Here is a 15,556-nt window from a genome sequence, read left to right as displayed (position 1 = left end):
TATAGTCCCCGAAGATATGTGTAACGTCGCACGTAGTGGCTAGCGAGAGGCGAGACCCAGTTAAGGCGATCATTTTCTCAAGTGGTAGCTAATGTGCACATAATAGCAATATGCGCACTATGCTTAACTCGAGAGCTTTTCAGGCGATTTCAGTAAACATGTAATTTAAAAGAACGGCTCTTTTGTGTCCTGTAATGAAAAATCGGAGTGCGTTGTACAATGATGAAAACAAAAACAGAGCTTCAATTACTCAACGAGTAATTTGTGACACATTTCTCGACGGGATGGTAAATGCAGATTTATCAGCGATGGCTGATGACATGTGAACAACAACACAGATGAACCTTTCTTAACCTAAATAAAATGCACTTAAACATATTGCTTAATATTTCACATTGTACTAAAGCTCAATTCTGATTTCCCGTTTGACGCGCCCGTTAGCTATTGTTTATGTTATTGTTCAGCGCCAAACCCGGCCTATATTCACCCTTTATAGCACCGGCTCATTTAAACATGGTAGCATGGTTTCAACTCCAATGCATCTTCACCTAGTAAGTTCACCTAGATGTGCCACGTGGGACATCGGCGCCGCAAAACAATTTTTCCCAGGAATTTCCCCCGCGGCTTTTCTCAGCCCAATCAGGCAAATGTTGCTTGGTTTTTTTTTAAATGTCAATAATTCCAAGACAGAATGCCAAGACAGCATGTGAGCACTTTTGCTGGTGTTCGGCAACACTGTTATGCGAACTCCTGACTAACTCAGGAGGCTACGTGCCAGCGCTGAAGCCACGGTAGTCGACTTTTCAAAGCATCTTGGAGAATGACTTCTGGCGACTGAACGACTTCGTTTGTCTCCTTTGAGTTGGTTGGTTCCCTTACAGTCGCTCCAAAGCGAGGTCTTCAGCCCAGAATTCCTGTCGCAGTCATTTCCAACGTATCCCAACAAAAGACCAGTCATTTGTAGCACGCGTGCCTCGACCGGCGCTCGCGTCAAGACCGGTGTTCCAACTCAGCGAACATTCAATTTCCGAATTCCTCCGTCTAGACGACGTCGAAAAAAGCACGCACGTCTCGCATTCTTCCTAAACAATCACTTTCCGCGCACTTTTAATTTATTTGTTCTTTATTTGCGAACATCTGTAGCACGCAACCTTGGCTTCTTTATGTTTTGCGCGCCCTTCGGTCTTTGCGTCAGTAGAAATACTGGCCTGGAAGTGTTATCTGAGGAATTGCTTGTTCATGCCTAAGGTTAATGGCTTCGTAGTTGTGGTTGTGCTCGCAAATAAAAATTGAGAAACCCAAGTTGAACTTCGTTTTTTTTTCTGCGCTATGTGTTCCATTAAAGTGCCCCTAAACCACTCGGATTTCAATTGCAAGGGAGTGGTCTCTTTCTATCCTTCACTGCCATTCATAGAGGCGCTATCCAGCACTGCAGGCGATATGAACAAATATGTGGCTGCAGCATACCGCGGCATTGTGACCGAAGATCTTAAAGGGGTCATGAACCACTTTTCCAAGTAATGATCTAATCACCTCAGTATCGGAGTTTGCTGCCTCCCGAATCGATTGCCGCAAAAATTTCTCGAATCCGTCAAGAATGAGTGGAGTTACGGGGGTTTGGCGCACGCGCTCAGCCCTTTCTCTCTTTTCTCGTGCGGACGAGCGCACTGGAAGCTATACGGGGAGCGATGGCACGGGGGAAAGAAGTTACGTCAGCGCGCATCATGAAACGCGATCGCTCTCCCGCTGTGATTCGCGTGCGCGAGTGCAGCTACCGTGTACTGAGGAGTGCGGCGCCGGCAAGTGGCGGCACCCCGTGGCAAGAAGCGCATCTGATCCGAACGCCGCTCTCGATTTATGTCGGCTATCGGCCAATGAGGATGCTATGTCTTTTGCGACGTGGTGATGCAGATCGCGACGTCAATCAGCAGACGCCCCGCACACCGACGAGAGTGAGAACCGGCCTCTGTTGGAAAAGAGGGCGCCTGAGAAAACAGCAACTTCGCGTTCCGCTTGTAGCCTTTACGCGGCGCGCACGACTGCAATATTTGGCTGAGCAGTTCATAGCCGTGTCAGCTTTCCGCAGGATGTGTTTTTTCGACAACCCCAAGGGGGGCTTCATGACCCCTTTAAGGCTCCACTGTTTCAAAGCCCTCTGAAGACATCACCGCTTGAACATTTTACAGTATCCACCATCGAATTGTGGATATTGTAATATTGAGTAACGTGCGATACAAAGCCTACGTGGATAAAGCGCGGCAACAGAAGGCTTGTTTAGTGCATATGATTGTAAAAATTGTAATTATTACACAAAAATTTATTCCATATGACAGTATTAGAACAAAGAAAATAATGGCAGTGTTATATCGCTGACTTATGAATATCCATCTCTCACGCAATTCGCACTGCTTATTATAGGGGCGAAGCACCTTAACGCCGAAGCTTGTCCGTCCGTGTGGTGTCCGTGTCCGCTTGGCGTCCGTGCGCACGGCACATCATCGTGTAAAATCGAAACATCAGGTTTAACAATAGACTGATATCAATCATACTTGTGACGAAACAATACGAAACACCTACAAGCACAAACCCTTTATACTAAGACAAAATCGAGTATTTTGGGAGTGTTTCTCCCACACAACAACAATCGTCATCCACCTCGCGTGCTTTCCTCGTGTTATCACCGCGGTCGCGGCACTTCCCGGTCACGAACGGCGCGCGCGTTATCAGCGTGACATAGCATTCTTGACAGGAAAGTGACGAGAGCTCGGTTTTCAAGAAAGGAAACGCGAGCAAGCCAGATGACGATTATTGTTGTGTGACGGAAATACTCCCCAAATACTCGATTTGTCTTAGAGTGTGGTCGGCGACATTATTGTACACATCATGGACCTTAGGACGTAGCCAGGGCTGGGCAGTATCGCGATACAAGAGTATCGCGATAGTATTTCAGAGATACTTTTGAGTATCTGTATTTCTGTATCGAGATACATTTGAAAAATGTATTTGTATCTCAGTAGTGAAATACATTTACGATGTATCGCCTGTATCGCGATACTATGCAGGACACGGGTATTTCGTTACATTGTTTTTTTGCGTCGGAAATGAGTTGAGGCGTGTTTCCAATGGGGGAATGACGTGTTTTTTTTGTGCCAAGACAAGCTAAGGTGCGCCGCCGGTCGCCGACAGGTAGGGCGGCGATGGTTTCCCCTCAAGCACAGAATGGTCCATTTGGCAAAGCGCGCGACAACGCAGACGGCAGAATCGCGGGGGCAGTGTTGTCGGCCTCTGCCGACGAAAGTCGCTGTCTCTCGAGGTCAGTGCAGCACGCCTAATTTTTTCGGGTGGCAAGCCATTACTTCGCGACCCCCCGCGCGGATACCGCCCTGGAACAGGCTTTGCAATGCTTCGCGGGCGTTCAGTTCTTAAAGCGGCGACACTTTCAAAAGCAATTCCCGTCGTCGCGGCGGAAGTGACTAGAAGATGGCTATCTTTGACGCGCTTTCAGCCACCTCTCCAATGTCAGGGTGCATTGCTAATTGATGACATGCGTGAAACGGTCTTTTGTGGTAGCAGGCTCCCCCACCGCCGGAGCCGATTTCGCCTGTTGCGGCTTTCTAAAATGGGTGCTGGTAGCGTCGGTGGTGGTGACAGCTTCATCGAAGCCGACAGGGTCAGACGGCTGAGGATTCCGAAGATGGGGACCGACTTCGGATTCTGAACAGCCAGAACAACCTAAGTGAGGGCGGGAGTGTTTCGGTATCTATAATAGATGACCCGAGAAGAGATATCGCCACGCTGCAGGGCAATCCGGCTATGAAGGCGGTATTTATTCACTATAACACGAATGTGTGCTCGCCTTCAGCGGTAGACACACTTTTTTTTTCGTGAGCCTTGTGCTGAGGCTGAACCGACGCTGTTAGAAGACAGCCTATTTGAGAAGCATACACAGCAACCTTCTTAGCAAAGCAGATCTTCAAAATAAATGTGTGCTTTTTCTGAATTCACTGAGGTTCATTAGTGCACTAGAAGAGATTCATTAGTGATTCGAGTGATTTGCTTAAAGTGTGCTATGTCTAGTACAGCTTAGTTTGTTCGCCAAGTATGTCGATTTCGTTGTCCAATCTTTGTTACTGTTGCTGTGAAATAGTGCATTTTTATTGCAATTGATACTTGTAATTATGTCATTATTGCTAATTATGTATTTTGTCCGCCCCCCTCCCCTGCAATGTCTTAACGGCGCTGAGGGTACCGTAATAAATAAATAAATGAACTGAACGTTTCGATGCGCTGTAACTTTAATTACAACATTATGCTGCACTAATAAGTGTATTTGAGTAGTATGAGCATCCTTGAAATAAAAAAGTATGTCAGTATCTGTATCGCTGTAACTGTATTCCGGAATACTTTTTTTGTCTTATTGCAAAAGTATCTCAGAAATATCCCGTTACGTTAAAGGCAAATGTATCTCAGTATCTGTATTTTAGGCTTCCAGTTCATGTATTTCGATATCTGTATTCCGGAATACTTTTCTGAGTATCTCTGCCCAGCCCTGGACGTAGCTTTGTCGTCGACACTCACTGTCCGCTGTCACGCTATATAGAAAACCGTTGCTATATTCGAAACATATATGTGTGTATGCGAATATAAAAAGTTTGCAATAGACGATCGTGAATCGTAATTGGGACGAAACAATATAAAACACCTACAAGCACAAACCCTTTATACTAATCGGCGACTTCAACGTAGACATTATGGACCTTAGGACCTAGCTTTGTCGTCGACTCTTTATGCCATTTTATGTCACTCAATTTACAATATATGGGGCAACGCTCGGATAATGTGCGGTTACTCACCCTTATGATACCCATAGCTTCGCCCACTCGTCATGATTCAATTCGTGGAGATGCGTGGTTTTTGTTTTCATTGCACTGCATTTTGGAGGTAATAGAAACATATAAGTTACGGGGACGTTTAACTCCGTGGCGCTGGTGGCGCACAAGGGAATGGACGCTATCACGTAGTGCGTTGCCCTTAGAATACCGCTGTAGTTGATAGGCTAACAAGCATGGTTCTGTTGTTACCAGTGCTTTGATTGAGTGGACAGAGCTTGGTAAAAAACGGATCACATAGAGCTAAAGAAACTCCCCGTTAGGCGAACTCATCCCCATAAAACTATGCTGCCCTCACCGCGCAATCAAGTAACACAGTACAACGACAGCAGCCAGAACGTTGTCGATAATGTGACCATCGGTTAAACACGTCAGATTATATTGCGATAACAAGTATACGGACACTCTAGGCAGGTTTTGGCCGTCGCCATTGCCGTCATGTCCTGTATATATATATATATATATATATATATATATATATATACGTCTTTCAGCATCCTAATGACGCGCTATCTATATATAAACATTTACTTCAGCGAGCTTTCTCGGTCACAAGCGAGATGGCACGAAGGGCACGAGGGGCGCGCTTTAAAGGTCGTCGCCCCGCTCGTTGCGATGCGCACGTGCCTCCCGCCTCGCGAGGTGCACTTTGACCTACAGGCGTGGTCGCCTGCGCTCGCGCTTATCTCGTCAGGGGGTGGTTTGTATATGCTGTCACCGCGATGTCCGCACTGAAGTTACAGAGCTTGCGAAGGTCACTTCAGTCGCTACAGCGGCCGCGTTTGCCAAAGGAGCGCGCTGTTCAAAGAGAAAGAAGTAGCACCTGTGACTGTCGATAGTTCGCGCTCGTCCTGTGTGTGTTCTTTTCGTGCGTCCTTTGCGCTTCAGCAACGCGCTGGAAATTTCGACCTGCTTTCCGTTTTTCGCGCTACATTCCAATTTGTTGCTATCGCATGCATTGCTTCGCCGCTGCGAGAAAACTGTGACTTTTTATGCATGCAAGATCGATGATTCAAGCGTTATCAATGGCGACCACGTTACTTTCTTATTGGAACAGTCTATAACAGTCGTCAAGTTTTAAAGATTATGGCGCGACCTCCGCCGAGCGTTGGTTACACGTGTAACAGTTTTTGTCAGTGAACCCCGATCACATGAAAATAAAAAAGCGCGCGTGGTAGTATAAAGAAAGTTTCAAATACAAAAACGCAGTGTGATTCATAATCAAAATTTTTAATACTCGCCGCTCTAGTATCATCATAACGAGGCAACACACTTTCCATAACTTCAGTGGTAAGCCGTTTCAGGGAAAACGCCTCCCCCGCGCACCTGCTGTAGGACATAAGTTTCGGGGCAATAGTTTGACATATTAGGCTGCTGCAAGTAAAACAAAATCAGTGGGGCGCCTAGGGGCATTCAAATGATTTGCGATGCTTGCAAGCGTGCGAGAAAGCGTCACGGTTGCGTCCTGCGAAATTGGCTGAGCCACATATTTTCTGCTTTTACCCGTTTTTCTGCGACCCTAAATCGCCACACGATGATTGAAATAGAGGTGTGCGCCGCCGCGCCGCGGCGCCGCTGCCGCCTGTTTTGGTTACGCCGCTCGCGCCGCCGCCGAAGGCCCAAGAAATATCCCGCCGCCGCCGCCGCCGCCGCCGCCGCCGCCGCGCGATAACTGCGGCGCGCCGCCGTTAGTCTATTATTTTAATTCGAATGGAGAATCTGGAAATAAAATACAGCACTTCGCCGGAGGAGCTCTTCTAGATGTGCCCACGTAATGAACTGTCCATTTCAGCGGCCGCTGAATAGCGGGAGCTCGGCGAGAAGCGCGCCCCCTGTTTCCGGTTCTTGTTCTGCAGCGCCATCATGATATCACGAAGCTTTCAAACACTCTCGACACAAACGATACGGACGGAATGTGCTTCAGTGCAACGACCGCAGCCCTCAGAGATCAGATTTTTGGTGCACATGTCTTTTGATCATGTTAGCCATCGATTTAGGTTAATGAGGCCGCTCGTCTTACACAGCTGTAAGGTCGGTACGCATTCCCTGCATCGTTTTCAAACATCTGGGAGACATTCATATGCAAATTCAGACTTGAAAAGTTCCTGTTTCTGTGCATTGCTTCCACTCTCTTCTTACGCTAGGAATGTGCTGGCGGGTTCGGTGCGGCGATCTGGTCAAGAGCGAGGTGACATCACGGCTCATCGCTTTTTCGAATCACTGAATACGCTCTGCCGAAATGGACTGTGGAGATCTGTTTTGGATGAACGCATCGAGAATAGCTCCCCAGAAGTTGTAGTATCGTTTTCTTCTCCAGAAATATCACGAGTATTGCCTGACCTTAACGCTTTACGCGTCCTCCTGCCTTAAAGGGCGACGACCTATCTCGCTGAATAGCGTATTCTTGGAGTCTTGGACCTAGCACACTGTGCATAAATAAATAAAATAGATAAGTGATAGATTTATATCTCGATGCGTTAGTACACTTTTTTCTTTCATTCTTACTCGAGTAAATCGATAAATAACTACAGAAGTAAAGAGAATGGCAAACTTACATTATAGCTGAACTAGTTGGTAGGCATTCATGTTAAGAAGACATGACGTGGAAACACGGACATAAGAGAAAAGTCGAGAGAGTGAACAGCTATCTCTCACGTAGACCACTACTCGCACTTGATTTATAGGTATGGTCTCTTACGTGGGAATGCGCACATAAATATTTGTGTCCACCTTCGGTTTCGCCGCTGTGTCATTTTTCAGTTGTTTCTGGTGTCTTGTCTACTCTCCTGTGTCCGTGTTTGCACGCCCTGTTTTTATAAAGGGCCCCTAACAGCCTATGAAAATACAACAAAAACAACGAGCACGTTATTCTCTCTTGGCATTTCTTGTCTCTTAACGCACTTCGTGAAGCCGGAACAGTGATTGACGTGACATCATCAGGGTACATACTCTCGACTGCTCCGTATACGAGAAATAACAGTTGTAAATTGTCTCCCATACTGCTTTGCTCTGCAGCCGCCCACCCGCTCTTGCTTCTCTCGCACGACTATCGTGCGCGATTAACTGATTTTACTCCATTTTGTGCGTTTGCGAACCCGCACGTAGAGATATTAGACTGTAGCCGAAAAGTGCGAAATCATGATGGGTTCGACGCTTAGTGCTAACATTGTACGCGTGCTTTATGAAGAAATAAGTGGCGAGGAGATGTCCCCTGTAAGAAGGGTGTTGAAGGCTAGAATAAAACCCATGAAAAAGGCGCCGGATTATACGATTCTTCCAACAGACGCACTCTTTACAGCGGAAACGATGCAGCTTTCCAGGAAAAATGCGAGCCCGCTTCGACGGATTTTTTGTATATTTTTTATTACGTTAGCAATTGTATGGACACTTAGGGCAGGTTTTCATCGTCACCGTCATGTTCCGTATAAACTCTGAATCGATAACATATATAGCTCCGCGCATTGTATGTTCTACTCGCGAGTAAAAGCTCGCGAGCGTTGGCAAGGAACATGGCTAAAGCAGAGATTAAACAAGCTGGCCATCCCCGTCAATCGGAATAACATCAACCCACGTGTGAGTCCTGCCGTCGATTGCCTCAAGCAGAAGGAAACGCCCGCGCGTCATGTGCTCGGCGAAGGAGCAGGAAGGGATGTCTGGGGAAAGGGACTGCGTAACTCCAGCATGCAGCAACTGTGAACTTTGACTATAATGGCACGGTCGAGAGCGCTGGCACGCGCGCTATTTCGGCAGACATCCCTCAGCGAACGGCCCGTATACCTTCTACGCGCTGTGAGCGCTGTGATTCGCTGTTTCGCGCTCGGACCACTACAAACTGACCGAAAACCGCTTTTCTCCCGGGAGCGGCCGTATTGCCATATACCAGCGTTTTGTAGAGTTAAGTGAGATCGGAGCGAAAAGAGTAAGCTGCTAGCCCTCGTTCATGCAACATTACGGCGTGTACTTATTGCATTAACTCTTCCCCCCCCCCCTCGCGCCGCCCCGCCGCCGGTCCGATGAACCCTGCGCCGTTCATGCGCCGCCGCCGGAGGTGCAAACACCGGCGCGCCGCCGCCTGTGATTTGGTCCGGCGCAAATGTCTAGATTGAAAACCCCAACAAGCTCGTGCGCATTTTCGTTCCCTTCTCTCTGTTTTTTTAAAACTTATTTTCTTTTCTGCGTATTTCTTTCAACAGACCTTCTGTATTTCATTTCCGTTTTTTTTAATTTAGCTTGATGCGACCACAGTTGCAGAAAGGTTCGTTGTGCAACGTGGCAGCGCTATTTGCACAAAATTTATTATCTACATAATCTTGTGCATGATTTTTCAGTTCCACGTGCTGACGCTACGTCTACAATGCTCGTCCACACCTCGTTACATTTTATTTTCTTATCGAAGTATTTCAGCCGCACTTCTTTCTAATAATGCATTTGTAGCGCCTTATAGAGAGAACGGATAAAAATGCGTAAGCTATATTTGCATGCTTAACTCATTATTCTTGCGTGTACTTAAAGAACAAGGCATCACAATTCAACGTGTTCGTCCATCACGCAGTGTGTTACTGATGCACCGACATTCTGTTTTTGGTGAAACTGTTTTCGGGTGATCGGCTTCAAATATAATCTTTCACAACGCGTGGTATCTGCTTTATCGGGACCGTAGTCCTAAACAATTTTAAATTCTAGATTATTGAGTGCTGAAATCATCATACTATTATATGAGGATGGTCGCAGTCGGGGACTTCCGCTTAATTTTGGCCACATTGGGATCCTCACCGTGCGCGTGAATTCACATACATTAGCGCTTTAGCATTTCATCCCCCTTCCCCCACCCCAATTGTAGGGTAGCCAACCGAGCCAAAGCTTGGTTAACCTCCCTGCCTTTCCTCTTTGTATCTCTCTCTCTCTCTCATCCCCAGTGAACTGAGGAGGCCGCCATGCCCAGGCCTTCTCTCTTTCCAGCGAGACGCCATAGCAGCTAATTCACTACGGCAAGTAGGTATCACGAATGTCCACCACATATTTATAATAACCAACAGCAATAACATATTTTCACTAGTTGCTGTTCAAAGTGTCGCTGCGTTAGCGTCATGAAATTGGAGAAAGGGTGTTTAGGACAAGGTAAATACGCTCAAACGATCCCGTTCCTTCTAAGAAGCTGCATATATATCAGACAGTAGAATTACTTATATAGGACAAATTGAAGCTACAAGTGCTAATTTCCTTCGATGCTGTATCACGCACCCTTTGGGGAGAGCCCTAAAGATTGGCGACGGCGCAAACTATGTGTGGGTTATCACAGCAGCGAAGTCGCTTCGCTAACGAGCTCCAGCAGTTACTTGTCCATATATTTCAATCAATCAGTAAAAATAAATTAATTGGTCAATTGTTCTTTATATTCCAGTTATACAAACCAGCTGAAGGGTCACTGGGGGCGTAATGTTACGAGAGTACCTTGACGGGGCCCCAAAACACATTACGTGGCAACATCGGCTTGGCAGTCAATTAGACATAGTGGTACTTGCATAAGAAATATCATAAAGAACAAATCGCGTAAACAATGGGAGCATCTTGAAAGGATCGCAAGGCAGGTTATGTATTCGTCTAAGACGACTGAAGACGAGAGCCATCCGGTGCGATCGTCTTGTTCTTCAATGATGATGATGATGATAATGACCACATTCGATAACTTAGGCCGCCGAGTCCTCGAAAGGAACAAGCCATAATGGAAAAAAACAATCCAGATGTTGATTATCATTATCACTCTAATCATTCGTTTTTATGACAATAGGATGATAATAATAGTCCCCTTCAAGAATGCGTGTTCCTGGGTGAGTCGGTCGTACATCATTAAACAAGGTGCTGCGCAAAGGAAACACGGACAACGAAGTGAACGAGGACGAGGCGCCCGTCATCGTTCACTTTTTGTCCGTGTTTCCTTTGCGCGGCACCTTGCTTAATAATAGTCCCCATCATGATCCACGAGGTCATCTATGATGATTATTATTATTATCATTAGGAAGATGCTTACAGTACTATTTCAGAAAACAATTGGAGTCCCCTGAGAGAATAATCATATGATGGTAATAAGTTTTGTGCCATTCACGTAGACAACGACTGCGCTGACGGTATCTTTTTTTTTTTTCGCCAGCTGAAGCACATAAGACTTTCTCCCAAATAAATAAAAGAAGAATATATAACGTTGTGTATATTAGCAACCGTTAATGTATAGGCACATGAGAACACGCTCTTCTGCAAATACACAACTGTAATTAGGATGCAAGAAACTGGTTTATTACCGTAGAAATATCGAAACATAAAAATAACGGCAAAATTCATAGGAAATTTTACAATATTTAGGAAGTTTCTCAACTTAGCACAAGAACTAAATTTTGCAGCATACGTCAGGAAAGTGAGTGAAGAGACGAAGCAAGAAGAGCACAGAGGCACGGAGTTTAACAAGACAACGCCTGGTTTGCTAATCTTCACGGCGGATATGGGAACGGAGATTAGAAAGAGTTAAAAGAAAGAGAAAGTAAGCGCTGCGCTTACGCAGAAGGACAATCGGTCACTGAGGCTGACTATCTGTGACCTGATTTATAGGATTTCAGCGCTCTGGCATTCCATTGGGCAATAACTGCCTATGCGAGAGCCGTGGACGAGCCATTGTGTTTAATGAAGCACTAAAAATACCGGATTAAGAACATCCAGCAGATGTAGAGCAGTTCGCGCTGCCGGAGAACTAAACTTAATCAAGAGCATGCGTATGGTACCCATTACAGAACAAAGCAGAGTAACCATGCCTTAGTCTCTATAGGGCAAATAATAAATCACCGCTGTGGTTGACTAGGTCGATATCTACTACGTACTTCGTAGTCAATGAGAATTTTGCTGTAGCTTTGGCTGTGACTTTGTCTATGGCTCTGGCTACAGTGTCAGAAGTAGACTCGCACACACTTGGTCTAGGAGGCAGAGGAGGAAGTGCCTTCGGTTGGGAACTACGCTCTACGGACGCATTTGAGTCCCTTGAACTGCGACTGTGCTGCATCGTCACTCTCTAACAAAAGCAACAGCTTCCCGATGAGACAAGCACTCTCGCTTCAGCTGCTCTAAGATCTCTTTGGCCTTGTTTATTTAAGGAGTTCTTTGTCGAAGCGTCATGGTATCTGAGGCAATTGCGGGACTTTAGGGCTCTGGCTTCGCATAGTAGTCTACATAGTAATGTTCGGCGCAGTGCGAGCACAATATTGCGTCCTGACACAAGGCGCTCACGTGTCCACACCTTATACATCTGTGGCATTGGAGTGGCCCTAGAATAACTGGACATACATGAAACTCAATGTGGCCTACCTTGACGCACAATGAATGAGATTCTTCCTTGAATGTTACTTTTACAAGGTGGCATAAGCCTAGGCGAGATGCGTGTGATATAGCGATGCCATCTACCGCGAACTTTACCAGATTTGGAAAGTCTGTGATGGAGATAGAGACGCGCACATAGTAGATTACGCTAGCAGTATACAACTGTTGAGTGAGATATACAAGCGGACTTTTCTGCTATCAAGTGGCGCAATTCTGATGAATGTGCTTAGTTTAGTGTAATGCTCAACGTCGAGAGCCACTACATTTTTTAGTGAGTTGACTCCCACGTCCATTACTTGATTTGGCACCACTGCTTCAAGAAGCACCGAGACAGGCTGTCTGTTGAGTCGCCTCAGGTTGTCGATAGCGAGTTCTCGTTCAAATATGATAGTATTGACCGCAGTCTTCAGAATGGATTTCAGAGTTGACCTTCCTGAGGGCGGGGAACACTCGCGGTTTCCGCGCTTAGCCTTACGGCTTCGTACGAGCTGAAAGTAGTCATCGGAACAGATCTCACTGCTGAGCAAGTAGACACTGGTTTCGTCGCTATCCACAGGCCTATAGAGCCCAGTGCTGTTCCCGGAGACCGCCAGTGATGACGCCACCATTTCCGGCGTGGAGTCGGGAACGTGAATACTTTCATCGGCGCCAGAAACGACTAGCAGATCCAGTGGCGCATGCAGAAATACTAGGACACTAGCGAATTTCATCAGGAAATAATTCCTATATAACGCCTATACACAGCAATCCACACGTTTATGAGGGACTTAAATATTTTCATAGAAGCTTCAGGCCAAATGTAAAACCTTTTATGACCCCTTCGGCGTTCCTTGCCAGCGGCCAAACTGCCCAAACCTAAAGACGAGGTCTCCTTTGTAGCATTTTGTTGGGCTTGAGCTCATGTAATATGGTGGAATAACTTTCTGAGAACTTCTAAAAATAAAGCAAATCTCACGTGTTCTAGTGCCCTTGCGGTAATAAAGCAGATTTAGGATCATTTTTTATTAAGAAACGTTGCACCGAGTAAGCGTAGAGTCACAGCAAATTATTACGGATCAGAAAAAAAACGAAACTACACGGTGATACGTTAATTCAACCTTGACGCGCCTAAAACCGCGACCTTTGTGTAATTTGACTCAACGAAAAATCTTGATCATTTTCGGGTATGACGCAATCTTATTACGCATATCTGTTTCTTGTATAGCCCCGGTCGATGAACACAATACATAAAGGGCTTCATGTAAGAGCACGATGGCACGAAAGCCGGGTAAAGGGACATTCAGGTGAAGTTAAGGTGACTCAGAAGTCTTTGAGACAGAAAAGAGACATATTTCGGAGCTAATGGCATATAGCCTAAGAAAGGACACGGACTAAATTTAGATGACAGAAACAGGCGCTATGGATAGTAGTGACACACGCAGACACTTCTATCTGTGTCCACGTCATTTCTTCCGCTATGAGGTATGACTGTTCTTTTGATGTTTTATTTTCATGTCTAGTACAGTGTGTCTAGTCGTATACCCCTTGCTTATTTGGGTAGAGGATCAGAGCGTTTGTATTTCTTGCGTATTTTGGAATCCCAACGCTGCAATACCTCTAGCCAAGTGGCAACACTAGCGGTGCAATCTTACTCGTTTGCACCTAAACCCAGCATATACGCTAGAGCCAAAATGTACAAGGCAGAATCAGGAAGAATGCGCAGAACGACGCGCTGCCAATTCATCAACGTTACCTTATCGGGAAGCGAATGTGGGGTCCCCTTGAGAACAGAAGCCTAGCGTCAAGCGCGTCGAAAGTTATTTGTCAGGGAATCCGCAGTCACGTCGACATAGGGGCAAGGCGTGTTCGACAGCATTTGCCCGCGAGGAGAACGAGAGGGTGGGTGAGGGCAGAGGCGCAGGCGGTACAAACCATGGTCCGCTTTATCTCGAAAACACCTAAGCAGAAGCCCGTGCCTCGTCTGGCCTCTTCCCGCACTGCCTGCGCTGGCGAGGTTTCATGCCCTATCGCTGTCCTTGTTTGCGGACCGCATCAGGCTGCATAACGTATACAGTAGGAAGCCGCCATACAAGGAAGATTCATGGCACTCACAGGCTATCTCGAAACGCATTGCTTTACTGCCTTTTAAATCTGAGGCGTATAACCATTACGTTAGATCCCGGGGATATGCCCTTTCTTCCGCACAAAAACTTTCGGTTCGCGAGTGTCCCTCTCCCCAGCTCTATAAGCTTTCCGGGGTAATTTAAAAGCCTTGCCTTCAATACAGCATCTAGGAGCCCTGGGTTTTTGTTTGTATTCATAATGGTAGATATATATATATATATATATATATATATACACGTAGATTTTGAAGTCTGTCTTCGGTTGCCGTAACACGATTTGGAAAAAGGAAAAGTATACACCGCTAAACCATCCTTTATTTGTCAACGCTTCGACCGGAGACAATTCTTCATCAAGGATCGGTCTCCGATAGCAACGTCGACAAATAAACAGTTTCTTAGAGGCGTATACTTTTTTCCCATATACAAGCTTGTATTGACTGACCTTTGTTGCTGGTGGTGCTCCGAAAGACCCTCCTCACATACAGCTAGCGCGTGCGCACCAAAGCAATAATAAATAAAACAAAGCAAATCTTTCCGCGGCTGACGTTTGAGCCCGGGTTCCCGTGGTGCGAAAGCGAACGTTTCGAATTCTAGGCCTCGCGCCTATGCTTGCCCAATGTGAACTGAACTGAAGCATATATATGCTTCTACAGACGGTGCAAAAAACAACCGGAAAGCAGTGAACTTGCTGTGGGCGCTTCATTGCAATATTTTATGTTGGCTAACTGAAAACGATCTGCTGGACGACGCTTGAGGTCTATATAAGGAATTGCACATTTCAGGAAAGTTCCAACTTCGAGAAAATTGAATTCTAAACTGCGCTTCCGTGATCGCGTGATGGTCCTTTGGTAGGCCATTCTACAGGCTAACGAACGCTCGAAAGAACACAAAACGCACACCTATTCCGCCCGAAAACAGCGTTCCGGGGATGGCCAATATATGCGCGTTGTCGTAAAGAGCAGGACGCGATAGTTTATTCGGGCCCGTGCGCATCGCCTTAAACCTTGCCGAAAGGAAAGGAAAGCCTGCGTACGTAACATTGGCCGTTTCAAACTATCCTAAAAGAGCTACGCCAAGTGCAGTTGTGAAATGCACACTACGCCATAATCTTCCTTTTGCATTCATCTTCACCTTGCGATGCGCTGTCAGGTATGACACGGACCGAAAAAACGAGACACAAGATGAAGAAGTGGCAACTAGCCCCTG

The sequence above is a fragment of the Rhipicephalus sanguineus genome, unplaced genomic scaffold (genome assembly GCF_013339695.2).
Source record: "Rhipicephalus sanguineus isolate Rsan-2018 unplaced genomic scaffold, BIME_Rsan_1.4 Seq384, whole genome shotgun sequence".
Lineage (NCBI taxonomy): Eukaryota > Metazoa > Arthropoda > Arachnida > Ixodida > Ixodidae > Rhipicephalus > Rhipicephalus sanguineus.
The sequence above is the reverse complement of the archived record's forward strand: the minus strand, read 5'-3'. Positions refer to the sequence as shown.